This window comes from Ceratotherium simum, chromosome 12 (assembly GCF_057802395.1).
Source record: "Ceratotherium simum simum isolate JZ-2026a chromosome 12, ASM5780239v1, whole genome shotgun sequence".
Lineage (NCBI taxonomy): Eukaryota > Metazoa > Chordata > Mammalia > Perissodactyla > Rhinocerotidae > Ceratotherium > Ceratotherium simum.
This window is the reverse complement of record NC_141911.1, coordinates 69,438,610-69,450,640: the sequence shown is the minus strand read 5'-3', so window position 1 is coordinate 69,450,640 and position 12,031 is coordinate 69,438,610. Positions and strand designations below refer to the sequence as shown.

Here is a 12,031-nt window from a genome sequence, read left to right as displayed (position 1 = left end):
TCCTGTAAGGCTAGCTGCAGAGAAAGATCACGAATTAAAACAGACAAAAAGAGAACACAGATTACTTTACCAGTTACCCCCAAGTTGACAGTCTATAGATTACAACAAAATCTTAAAGTGGTTTGCTGGTCAACTGTATTTTTCTGGGGCTTTTAAGCGTGTATTTGAAGACCTAAAGCAGGTGATGGTTTCGGCCCAGATCCAGAGCTTGAAACTGGTGTAATGTAATGTAAGCCAACCTACAGGTTTATGAGAATTTCTGTTAAGCTTTTGGGAGTTTGGACTGTATGCTATCATCCTTCATTTTCAAAGAATACATTTTTTTATGATGGTGTTTCCCACATATACTTCCCATTGTCGGCAACATCTACCCCGAGTTATTTATAAACCGCTGTCAAACTCTCAAAACTTTTCCCCCTCACAGCACACTGAAGTTGATTCTTTCCCCTCTTTCTCTCACTATGGACTGAGAAACAGATGATCCCAAAGCTTTAAGAGGCCTTTGGCGGGTCTGTGTGGTAGGAGAGGGCTTGTGGGGAGAAAGGAGGGTTTGGAGATAGGGAAATAGAAACGGTTCCTGCAAAATGGCTTTGCAGGGGAGTCATTCCACCCATGTGACACCTCCGTGCAAGCCTGTGAGAAGAGAGGGCTGGCGGTGTGCCCCATGGCAGGGCTGGTCCCTGGCAAAGAGGGATGGTTCCCGAGGACACGCAGCAAGAGTTTGTCCTCCTCTTCAAAATGCTTTCCAGAGACTTCCTTGCCAATGAATGCATGCTTTGGCCACCAAAGGGGGCAAGCAAATCCACCTGTGCGCCTCCAGGTGAGAAGCATGGAAGGCTTCCTTTCCCATGTATCTAGGAGACCTGGGTTCCTGCTCTGATTTTACTAACAACTAGCTGTGTGGCCCAGGGCAAAATCACTTCGCATCTATGAGGTCCAGTTATGTTTTGTGAATAAAGAGGAGATCTAAGTAAATAATCCCCTGGCCCTAGAATTCCCTGGGCCTATAATCTATCAGTGTGTCCGTAGCCTCTGCAGAAGTGAAAGTCTGGTGCAGCGGTTCTTCTAAAGCTTCTATTGTCTAGTCGTGTCTATAATCGGGCCAAGTCCTGTAGTTAATCCTGTGGGATTAACACAAGGCACAAAATAACTGTGTGTCATCAGAAGCAAAGAGTTTGGAAAAGACATTTCCCTTAACTAAATTAAATATCACTGCTCAAAAATAATAAAATGCTATAGAAAGAAAGTTTCAACGCCACCACAAATCAACATCTGAGGAACAGCTCTAGAAAACATCTGGAAAATTGCAGTAAGTTAACAAACCACCAGATAGAATGTTTGATTTCCCAGTCACTGATGTTATTAACTGCAAAAGCAGTTAAAAGGTCTTATGAGGAATCACATCTTGGCACTGGAACAACAGCAAGAAGCCCAGCTGTGTGCACTTGCTGTGTAACAAGTGCCAATGCACATACTGTAACCACACAGTCTGCAGAGGGCGGAAGGCAAGCTGCACGGCGGGATGGGAAGTCCTGATTGGCCCCATGATCAGGCTACTGGGACTACAGAACAGGCAAATGCCTCTTTTTACTACAGCAGCCACTTGCAGGGCAACTTCCTTGTGAAATGCTGTTTTTTGCTATATATTCGTTCATTTGCTTTTACTAGAAATTTATAGCATGGCCTGGAAAGAACTTCTATTTCCAAGCAAGAGTCCCTCTAAACCATAACAGATGTTGGAAACACTCTGAGACTGGCCAGAAAAGAAAAGGAGGAGGGCATATCAGCAAGGACTATATCAGCAATAGACGGAAAAGGACATGGCCCATAGGTGTGCGGCCGTGAAGAGAGAGAAGCTGACAGCACCTAAAGCAAGAGAGTGGAATCCTTCAAACTCCACCTCAAATGGTCCATCCATCCTGCAATGGAGATTTTGAAAGAGACGGGTAAAATTGCAAGACAAAGGGTAAAGGAGGGAGTATTCTGACATCAGGACAATATATCTATTTGCAATGCTACTTAGGCACTTATTGATATCAGCAATTCTTTGGAATTTAAAAGTTCAAGTCTCATCAACTTTGCTATCATTCATTCAATGATTAATTGTTAAACTCCTGTGTACGTATCAGGAAAGCTTCTAGGCGCAGGTGAGGTGGGGGGAATAATAGTCAACAAAACAGACATGGTCAGTGTACGGAGGACACGTTATTCTGGTAATCTCATGAATGAGTGATCAGTCACCACCTACGATACGTGTTAGGAAAACCAAAAAGGATATGTAGAAAAGGGGTTTCTTCTCTTTACTTATACACTAGAAAAGACACATAATAATCAAAGAACCACAAAAGTAAATATAAGATTGCAACTGTTACGAGTGCTACCAAGGAGAGGTAGATGGTTTGATGAAAAAATAATTAGATTTGAACTTGACAGAGGTAAGAGATGGCTTCCTTGAGGAAAGGATGTTTGAACTTTAATCTGAAGCATGAGTGGAGTTTAATTAGGTGAAGGAAGGGCTAGGATGGAGGTGGGGAAGAGATCTCTAGGAAAGGGTCCAAAGAAGTGAAGTGATCGGAGAGCTATGGGGCCAGTGCTCAGGAATGGAGAGCACTCATACGGAGCACGCTGCAGACTGAAAACCGGGAAAAATGTGAGAGCAAAATTTGCAGGAGTCTATGGGTCATATTAAAGCGTTTTGTCTTTGTTCTCAAAGCATTAAAGGGGTTTTTTAATTGGGGATAACAAGGTCAGATGCGGTATTGAGAAGTCCACTCCAGCTGCAGTGTGTAGAACAGATTGCAGGAACAGGAATGGATGCAGAAGGACTAGTCAGTGGATTGTTTCAGCAGCCTGGATGATGGAAGACGGCAGCCTGCACTAGGTGGTGATGGCGGAGGAGATGGAGTTTCAGGAGACTCAAAGCCAGTACAAGGTCGGCATGTGAGGTCTATGATTGGGACGTGCTAATAGTTCCAAGAAGCCACACTTGCCATTCAGACAAGAATTTGCTTGAATGCAGAATGCAGGAAGAAGGCAATGACATTCTAAGAAACACAGACAACCAAGCAACCCTGCCTTGTCCTTTCCTATTCACCTGACTTCCTGGTATTAGCCAACCACTAACGCCAAAAATGATGACGTGGAAGGAGAGGGAAACCTAGGGGAACTCATAGTGCCTTTCCTTTTAGTCCTTCCATATTCCTCAGTCAGCTGGAGTATTGTAGAGAGTGTTGGTAGGATGTGCATGAACACATAAGTGAAAAAAACAGTTGAGTTAGTTTTGTGCAGCATTTTCGCTCTTCTGTTGAGAACAAAATGCGTATGCATGTATGAGCTAAGAAGTATGAATTGTGTATTTCTCAGGTGGACTTCTTTCTGAATCCACAAGTTAAATGCTCCTATATTTGATTTAAACTGGCATTGTACAATATAGAGATGAATGGTAAAATTCATGCTGATCATGAAAAATTCTAATTTTTCATTCAAATGACATTAAATAAAAAATAAAAGACACCATAACAAGTTGAGAGAGATCACGGAAGAAAAGGAAAAACATATTTTAGTACCTTTAATGGCACTTTTTCCCTACTCTTTTGAACAAGGCATCCTGCATTTTCATTTTGCAGTGGGCTCCAAAAATTATATCGCAAGCCCTGCATGATACATGCCTTTCTAGCTTGTGATTGGCTATTTACTCGCTTAATTCCTACTAGATTGCCCCACTGCTGAAGACATGGTAGGCATGAAGAAAACGTCGAATAAAAACAAATCTGGACACAGGGAAGGAGAGACTGTATGTAAAAAGATTATTGCAATGGAAGAGAGGGACTATTGCAATAGAGAATGCTCTGACCATACTATCTACAAGTGTCTTGATGGTCTTTGCCCTGTGCCCTGATGGACACAGACAGGGGCACTCACCAGGAGACAACTTGAGGACACAGAGAGAGACACCGTCTGCAAGCCAAGGGGAGAGACCTCGGGAGACACCAAACCTGCTAACACCTGATCTGGACTTCCAGCCTCCAGACCATGAGAAAATAAATTTCTGTTGTTTAAGCCACCCAGTCTGTGGTATTTTGTTATGGCAGCCCTGGCAAACTAATACAATCTTCTTATTTTTGAGATAATTTATATATTCTGTTTACAAGTCCCTGGTCAGATACATGTATTGCAAATATTTTCTACTCGACCGACTTGCCTTTTCATTTTCTTAGTGGTGTCTTTCAAAGAACAGAAGTTGTTAATTTTCATGAAGTCAAATTATTGAATTCTTTTATGTTCTGGTTTGTGCTTTTTGCAGTCATTCCCAACTCCTCCCTCTGCCTCATTATATCAGCCAAAGTCCTATCAGGAGACAAAAACTACACCACTTATTTAAACAGGAAAGTTTAATATAAACAATTGATAAGTAGTAAAATGTGGTGAACTATAAAAGAGATAGAAGAGAATTCAAAGGGGTACAGAAGTAGCAACTGCAAGTGGCAGCTACCACCTCTAAAGTCAATGGAGAATGAACTAGAAGGAAATTTCAAAATTTAGAGACATCTCCTCCACTAGACCTTCAAGAAGAGGTGTGGCTGCCACCAGAGGCTTCAGCCTGCTAGTAGCAATGGAACACGAGGACACAGGCCACAGCAGCCTATCACTAGGTGACAGAGAAACCCGACAGAGGGCACAGACCTCAGCTGGTCAATGGGACTCACTGACCACAGCTCGGGTCTCAAGACATGTATTTGTTAGTTAAAACACTCCTAGTGAAGCTGGGTACCTGAGGGTTACTGTAAATATTCAATAAGATTACCTTCTGAACTTGTTATGAAAAGAAGTTAATCTTGGGCCAGCCCTGATGGCCTGGTGGTTAAAGTTCAGTGCGCTCTGCTTCAGCTGCCTCAGTTCAGTTCCTGGGTGCAGAACCACACCACTCATCTGTCAGTGGCCATGCTGTGGCGGCAGCTCACATAAAAAAAGAAAAAGGAAGATTGGCAACAGATGTTAGCTCAGGGCGAATCTTCCTCAGCAAAAAAAAAAAAAAAAAAAAAAAAGTGAATCTTGTCAATTTCTTGTTTAGCCTGAAGGGTGACTCGAGGGTCACAAGGATTTATAAGCTTGTTTTGCAGAAGAAAAAGAATGCCTTTGAGGATCACCAGATAACCAGCCCCCAGCTGCCACTGACCCCAGAAGTCAGATTGCCCAGGGGCTCATTAAGAGCAAAAGAAACATGAATTACCCTTTGTTTCTCCGAAATTCCTCCTCCCAAGCCCCTTAACTCTATAAAACCCCCTGCTTTCTTCTCTTGTGAAGGTGGATTTGAGAGAACTATACTCCTGTCTTCTCGTTGGGGCCAATTGTAATAAACCTTTCTCCATCTCCAAGCACATGTCTCAGTGATTGGCTTATTGCATATCAGGCACATGAACTTGAGATTAAGAGCAAGGGAGTGAGGGAAGAGAAGGAAAGGGACCAAGAAGACTGAGGAGCCAGACGGTAAGAGGAAAAACAGACAAGTGGAGAGTACCCAACTCTGAGCGTTTATGTCCAACACTGCTAGAACTGTCTCAATTCCAGTTTTTAGTATTTGCAGTTTTCTCTATGAGACTTTTTCTTCCAGCCCATCCTCATCTAATCCTATTTAACCTGTATACCTTTCAGGATCAATTTAGATATCTCATCTTCTGGATGCTTCTCAAACCCCCTTCCTCCCAACACATGGTTGGGGGATCCTTTGGCTGCCAAACACATTTGCACTTACCCTTGTGATCAAACTTAAGCTCCTTAAATTAAGAGGTTTTGTTCTATTCTACGCTGTATCTCCAAATCATAACACAGTTCTCAGCAAGTTGTTAGCACTTCAGCATTTGACAAATAAAGTTGTTTTTGTGTGTTTGTGTGTGTGGAAGATTAGCCCTGAGCTAACATCTGTTGCCAAGCCTCCTCTTTTTGCTGAGAAACATTGGCCCTGGGCTAATATCTGTGCCCATCTTTCTCTACTTTATATGGGACGCCGCCACAGTATGGCCTGACCAGCGGTGCATGAGTCTGCACCCAGGATCCTAATTGGCGAACCCCGGGCCACCAAAGCAGAGTGCGCGAACTTAACCGCTACACCACTGGGCTGGCCCTGACAAATAAAGTTTTTTTAAAAAGTCTGAATAAATCGCTCTTTTCTCTGTCCCAAACCTCTTTATTTATACTTCTGCTGTGGAACTTGTTACCTATTATTATTTTGCGTGTTATTTCCTCTCCCAAAGAAACTTTTAGCTCCTCCTAATCTTTGCATTCTTAAGATTGACAAGCACTGAGCATTGCACAGAGAAAGCATTTTCTGGATATTTTCTGTATTAAATGTTACCAAACTCATAAAAGTTGGTTAATATTTAGTAAAACTGAGGTTGTGATTGGCTTATGAACTGGTTCTGAAGACATTTCCTTCCATAACTTTATCAGGAGGCATGCAAGAACCTTGGGGTATTGGTTTAAACTTATTTGGCTACGAGAAACAAATTAGCTTAAATAGAAAGAAGGGAAGTTTCTCACTATAAGGACGAGGACTGCTGTTGAAACTCTAAAATGGGCTGGCATCAGCTTTCTATGTCTCTCCTCTCTGCTTCAGTCCTCTACCCACAGGGATCTTTCATTCACCCCTTGACCCTTTCCTCCTTTCTTTTCTTCCCTGATAACAATGATGGAATTGCAAGGCAGAGGACGGAAATGCTGTTGATAAGCATTCTCTGAGGGTGAAGATGGCCTCCTACAGCTCCTCCATTGAAGACACAGTCCAAACTGAGACAGGATTATTTTATTCAGTCCCAATTGAGAGTGAAGGGACTCTGATTTACCCAGTTTCTGTCAAGTGGCTACTCCTAGTCCAGTCAACTGTAGGGTTGTGCAGCAAAAGGGTGGCTAAGTTATCCCTACAACCGTGGGGATGGGCGAGCAGGGGCTAGAGGTTGGGAAGAGACTGCAGAACTAGACAGAAGGAACCTCTCAGAGTTTAAAAGGAGGAAACCATGTGTGTGGGGGGGGATCCTACACAACTGTAGGGTTGGCCCTAAATTTAATAGTCAGCAATCCAGTGTAGGTAGGGTAGGGTCAGATTTGACATGACTTGGCGGACAAGAAGGGCCTAGAACTCATCCCTAGTCACATCAGATACAACCACTTAAGGGGTGGAGGCTCCTTGGACAGCTCCCTTCTTGCTCAGCAGTGGTTTACCCATCGGTGAAGGCTGGCCAGCAGGTGAAGGCACTGGGGCTGGGGACAAGTGAGGCTTATGATTTCTAGTGTGTTTTGCGTACTAGCAGAACATCATTACTCAAACTAACCACTTTGAAAGGCAGCATTTATTTATGTAGCTAGATATGTTCCAGTAAGTATGAAAACATTAATTTCGTTATAATTTATCACATCGCATACCACTTATCATATATATATTATAGGAGAGGATGACACTGAGCAAGCTGTGTATTTAATGTCTCATTTGCTTTACTAATGGAAAAATGACGAAGGAAATTAACCAAAAAAAAAAAACAAACGCTGAGTTTTGTGATCTACTCTGCCCCCTATTGTCAACTGTTAACTACTTTCCTAGAATCATACGGACTTTTAAAATCTTCACTCTTAACTCATTGACCAGAAAGGGTCCCATGGCCAACTTCAGCACCGAGAGCAGGCTAACCATGTGCTGATGCAGAGCGCTGGGCAGCTCGGTAACCAGCACCACCCACTGCTTCTCTCTGCTGCTCACATTCCCCAACGGCATCTCTACCCTGACACTTGCAGGATGTGCTGCACCTGCAAGGATTATCTGCATTTTAAAATTAAAAGAAATAGGACAATCTTCTCAGAAGGCAGTAGATCCTTAATGTTGAAATTTTAGGTGAAGGAGAAGGTGATGTAGAAATAGAAATGGATGTAGACACAGAACTTCCTGTCCCTTCAAATGCGGTCGCCGGATAAACGTCTTTCTTTCAAGTGGTCCATGGTGCTGGAGTCGTTTACGAAGTGTTAGATACTACGGAGCATGGAGTGGAAGGATTCTAGCAGAATTAGTTCAAGAATATTTTAATTAACTTTGGTTCCCAATCATCCTAGTTTGTAATCCAACACCTAAAAATTGTTCCCCTTTCTAATTACCAAGAAACAAACCATTTTTTATCCATTTAGTTTCTATGTTCCCATGCATTCCTTTCAGATCAATTGCATGAATAAGAAACTCCTCTCATTAACCACATTCCTCTCTGTGCCCCATAGTCTTCTCAAGTCAGAGCACATCTACACATGGTCCACCAGATGGCGACAGGAACCCACTGACAGTTTATACCACCAAGGAGAAGAAAATTAGTGGAGACAGAGTAAGTAGGGGGTGCTGTCTGACCTGTTTTGAAAACCCAATTGTTAAATGGAAGCGGCCGTTGCATTTTAGAGCCTCAGATATTGGGCTTTTTAAAAAGCCCAATGAAAAAAACACTTTTAAAAAGACATGTTAATGACAAAGTGTTTTTAGTAATCTACCTAGATTACATTTTCTGGTGATTTTTTTTTGCAGGGAGACATTTTCCCTGAGCTAACATCTGTTGCCAATCTTCCTCTTTTTTTTTTCTCCCCAAAGCCCCAGTACACAGTTGTATATCCTAGTTGTAAGTCCTAAACTGAAGTTCTAGTTCTTCCACGTGAGCTGTCACCACAGCATGGCAACTGACAGACAGGTGGTGCGGTTCTGTGCCTGGGAAGCAAACCAGAGCTGCCAAATCGGTGAGCACCACACTTTAACCACTGGGCCATCAGGGCTGGCTCCTGGTGACTTTTTTAATGAAACAAAATGGTACTGAACACCATTGTCTGGGTAAAGTTTGCTAAGATTTTTTTTTTTTTTTTCAGGTTCTGAGTAATCTCCTTGTTGAAGCTTCTTGGGGGGGGAATAGAAAGTGGCATTCCTCAATATGCTTGAAATTTCCTGTACTTTTTCTTATTCAGTTAAGGCATACAAGAGGAAATCCTCTTAACGGACATCACCAGCTGCTGGAGACTGATCATCTCCCTTTGCACCTGGATCCTGGAGCTTTTCAGGCAACCCTCCCCTCCTCCTCTATGCCTTCTCCCATTTCTCATCCCACTCACTGAATTATCTGAATACATGTAGTCTTGGGGGAGTTTCATAATCATTTTGAGTTTCAGATTTCTCGTCCATAGAATTATTTTCTAACAGTCTACTATTCTTTGGAAATAATGTATTAATGTACCTAAAACAATGCCTGGTACAAAATAAGCACTCAAAAAATGGCAACAATTATTATTTTTACCTGCAAATTTACCTTATTTTGAAAATGAACATGTGACATTAATTATAGTGATTTGTATACAGTTCTTATCATTCGTGCCTCGTGATCATGCAACAAAATCGTGACTATGCCTATTGTTTTTACACGTGCAGATTAACTATCAAAATTTTTATATTTTGTGTCTACGAAGAACTCATGTATCTGCAGCCATTACAATATTTTGTTGCTTTAGCCTGACTGGCTGATTACAACAACATAAAACACACACTTGCACAGAAGAAATGTTACCTAAGCCCAGAGTGTGTCTCAAAGCACATTTTCCAGACTTCAGTTGAGGAGGGACACTAACAGACACCAGAACCACTGACTTTGCTCCTCTAGTTATAGAGAAAATACAGGATGATATGACCTGGTTCCACCTTACAACTATAGCTCCATTGGAGTTCCATGGAAAACAAAGTAAGAACTCTGCTTGTCCTGGAAAGTAAACAGGAAATCCCCACTTCACTCATATATCATAAATCTGGATCAGGAAATAAGAACAGACAGCCGAGAGATGCCTTTTGGATGAAGTTTGCAATCCGCAACTGGGTGCCCTATGATCTAGTGTCTCGTGCACTGATAATGAGACTAATTTTGATAAATAATAACGATCTTGAATATAAGTTTCCTTAAAGATGTAATGCTGAGTTCTTTCACACAAAAAATGGACAGTAAAGCTTCCTGCGATACCGTTGCACATCTCTCCTCTCTACAAAGTTCCCTGCTTGTGACAGGGAACTCTCTTCCTTCCCCTACAATCCCCCATCCCTCCACGTGATTCTCTCTGTTGTGCTTCCACTTTGTTCACTACTTCTTCCCACGTGGTGTAAAAGTGAGAAGCCATCGACTCTTGTGTCCCTGCACGCCAGCCCCACATAGAGGACAGTGAGAGGCCTCCCAGGTCTTCTCTTCTTGGTAAGAAGCATGTGGCATCCCTTAGAATGTGTATTTCTCTCTTCCTGAAGGCTTTTCTCATAGAGAATTTCTGGGGAATAACATCCGCCACTTAGTTACATTTAAAAGAAGAAAATCTGATACATTTGTGGAAGATGGTGGCGTAGGCAGACTCTGAACTCACCTCCTCCCGTGGACACAGCCAATTTACAACTACTCGTGGAAAAATTACCCCTGAGACAGAACTGAAAACTGGATAAGAGGAACTCCTGCAACAACGGACAGTCCTAACTGGGGAAGAGGAGGCAGAGACTCCCTTCCGGAGAGGAAAAACGCCGCCTTTACAAGCCGCCAGCTTCAGGCCTCCGGGAGCAGCTCACAGGTACGCACCCTCCCTGGAGGCGCAGGGCCCTGAGCCGGGAGCACCCCCGCTGTGGGCATTTTGTGGACCCAGCACAATCGAGACCAGTGGCATAATATCTGACTTTGCCTGCTACTAAAGCATTGGGGAGCACCCCCAGAAAACCCGGTTCACAAAGAAACTAAAACTGGCTCTTAAAGGGCCCGCGCACAAACTCACCCGTTCCAGAAAGCATCCTAAAATCACCAGAAAGAAAGGTGCACAGTGCTTTGGTGACAAGAGACTCACCTAATAGGCCCTGAGTGCATCTCGGTGAGGGGTGAGACCTCTCCAGGGACTGGGACATTGGCGGCGGCCATTGTTGTGGCCTGGTGTGAGCGTGCTGACACAGACGCAATTGGAGTTCTCCCTGAGACCTGCTAGCCCAGGGTCTGCTCCACCCGCTAAAGCACCAATTTAATCCAGCTCAGCCAGGGCAGGCAGCCCACCCTAGAGACTGGCCCCACCCAACAACAAGCCCTCAGGCAACGTGTGGGCCTGCATAGATTGGTGACTGGATTCTCTGCAGCCTGGCAACTGAGCCGACTTGAGCAGGGCAGGGTGTGCACAAGGAGCGGGTGGAGAGTGTGGGGTGGTGGCGGAGTGTGTGGGGCTCCCGCCGTGGAGAGACTGGGTCCGCTTGGGGAGGTCGGGGCGCTCACACGGGGCAGGACTGTGTTGACTGTGTGTGTGGACCTCTGGGCAACAGGGCTTGTCAGCTGCAGAAGACTTGTGCTTCTCAAAGACCCACATAGGAGGTTTGCCCCACCTTCCAAAGCCTGAAACAATTGGGTGCTCCTGTGCCTGAGGGCAGCCCCACCCAGCTGCAATCCTCAGAGAGCTGACAAGAGACCTAATAGGCTAGAGGTTTACAGCAATTGTAAGGCCCTGAGCCTAACAACCTGCCACACTGGGGCCCTACTCACTTAAAAGAAATACTGCAACACAGATGTGGTATTAGAACTTGCAGCCAACTGTGCTGGGGCTCCTCACACCTGATAAAGAGACTGAAGGGCCCACAACAACTACAAGCAGCTGAGCATAACAACAGCTGGCCAGGAGCATAACTCAGCCTCCCTGGGCGCCTATAGGGAGAGCTAACAGGCCACAATAGAAGGACACACGTAGCCCACATAGGGGCCACCCCTGGAACATTGAGAACTGAGGGAAGCACACTGGAAGCCTCCTAAGGCATCACTTACATAAGGTCACCTATCCAAGAGCAGGAGACGTAGCTGACCTACCTAATACGTAGACACAAGCACAGGGAAAGAGGCAAAATGAGGAGGCAAAAGAATACATTCCAAGTAAGGGAACAGGACAAAACCCCAGAAAAGGAACTAAGTGAAACAGAAATGAGCAACCTACCCGACAGAGAGTTCAAACTAAGAGTGTTAAGGATGCTCACTGATCT

The 12,031-nt window shown here is 44.0% G+C and overlaps 1 long non-coding RNA gene across 1 annotated transcript in view; it reads right to left on the bottom strand.

The window, feature by feature from the left end:
• The window catches only part of LOC147915877 (uncharacterized), a 38,059-nt gene extending 27,054 nt beyond the window's left edge, over positions 1–11,005 (bottom strand). The window contains exon 1 of the long non-coding RNA XR_015553846.1: positions 10,867–11,005. This is a non-coding gene — a long non-coding RNA (uncharacterized LOC147915877). The remainder of the gene's footprint in view (positions 1–10,866) is intronic.
• Positions 11,006–12,031: the final 1,026 nt, after the last annotated feature.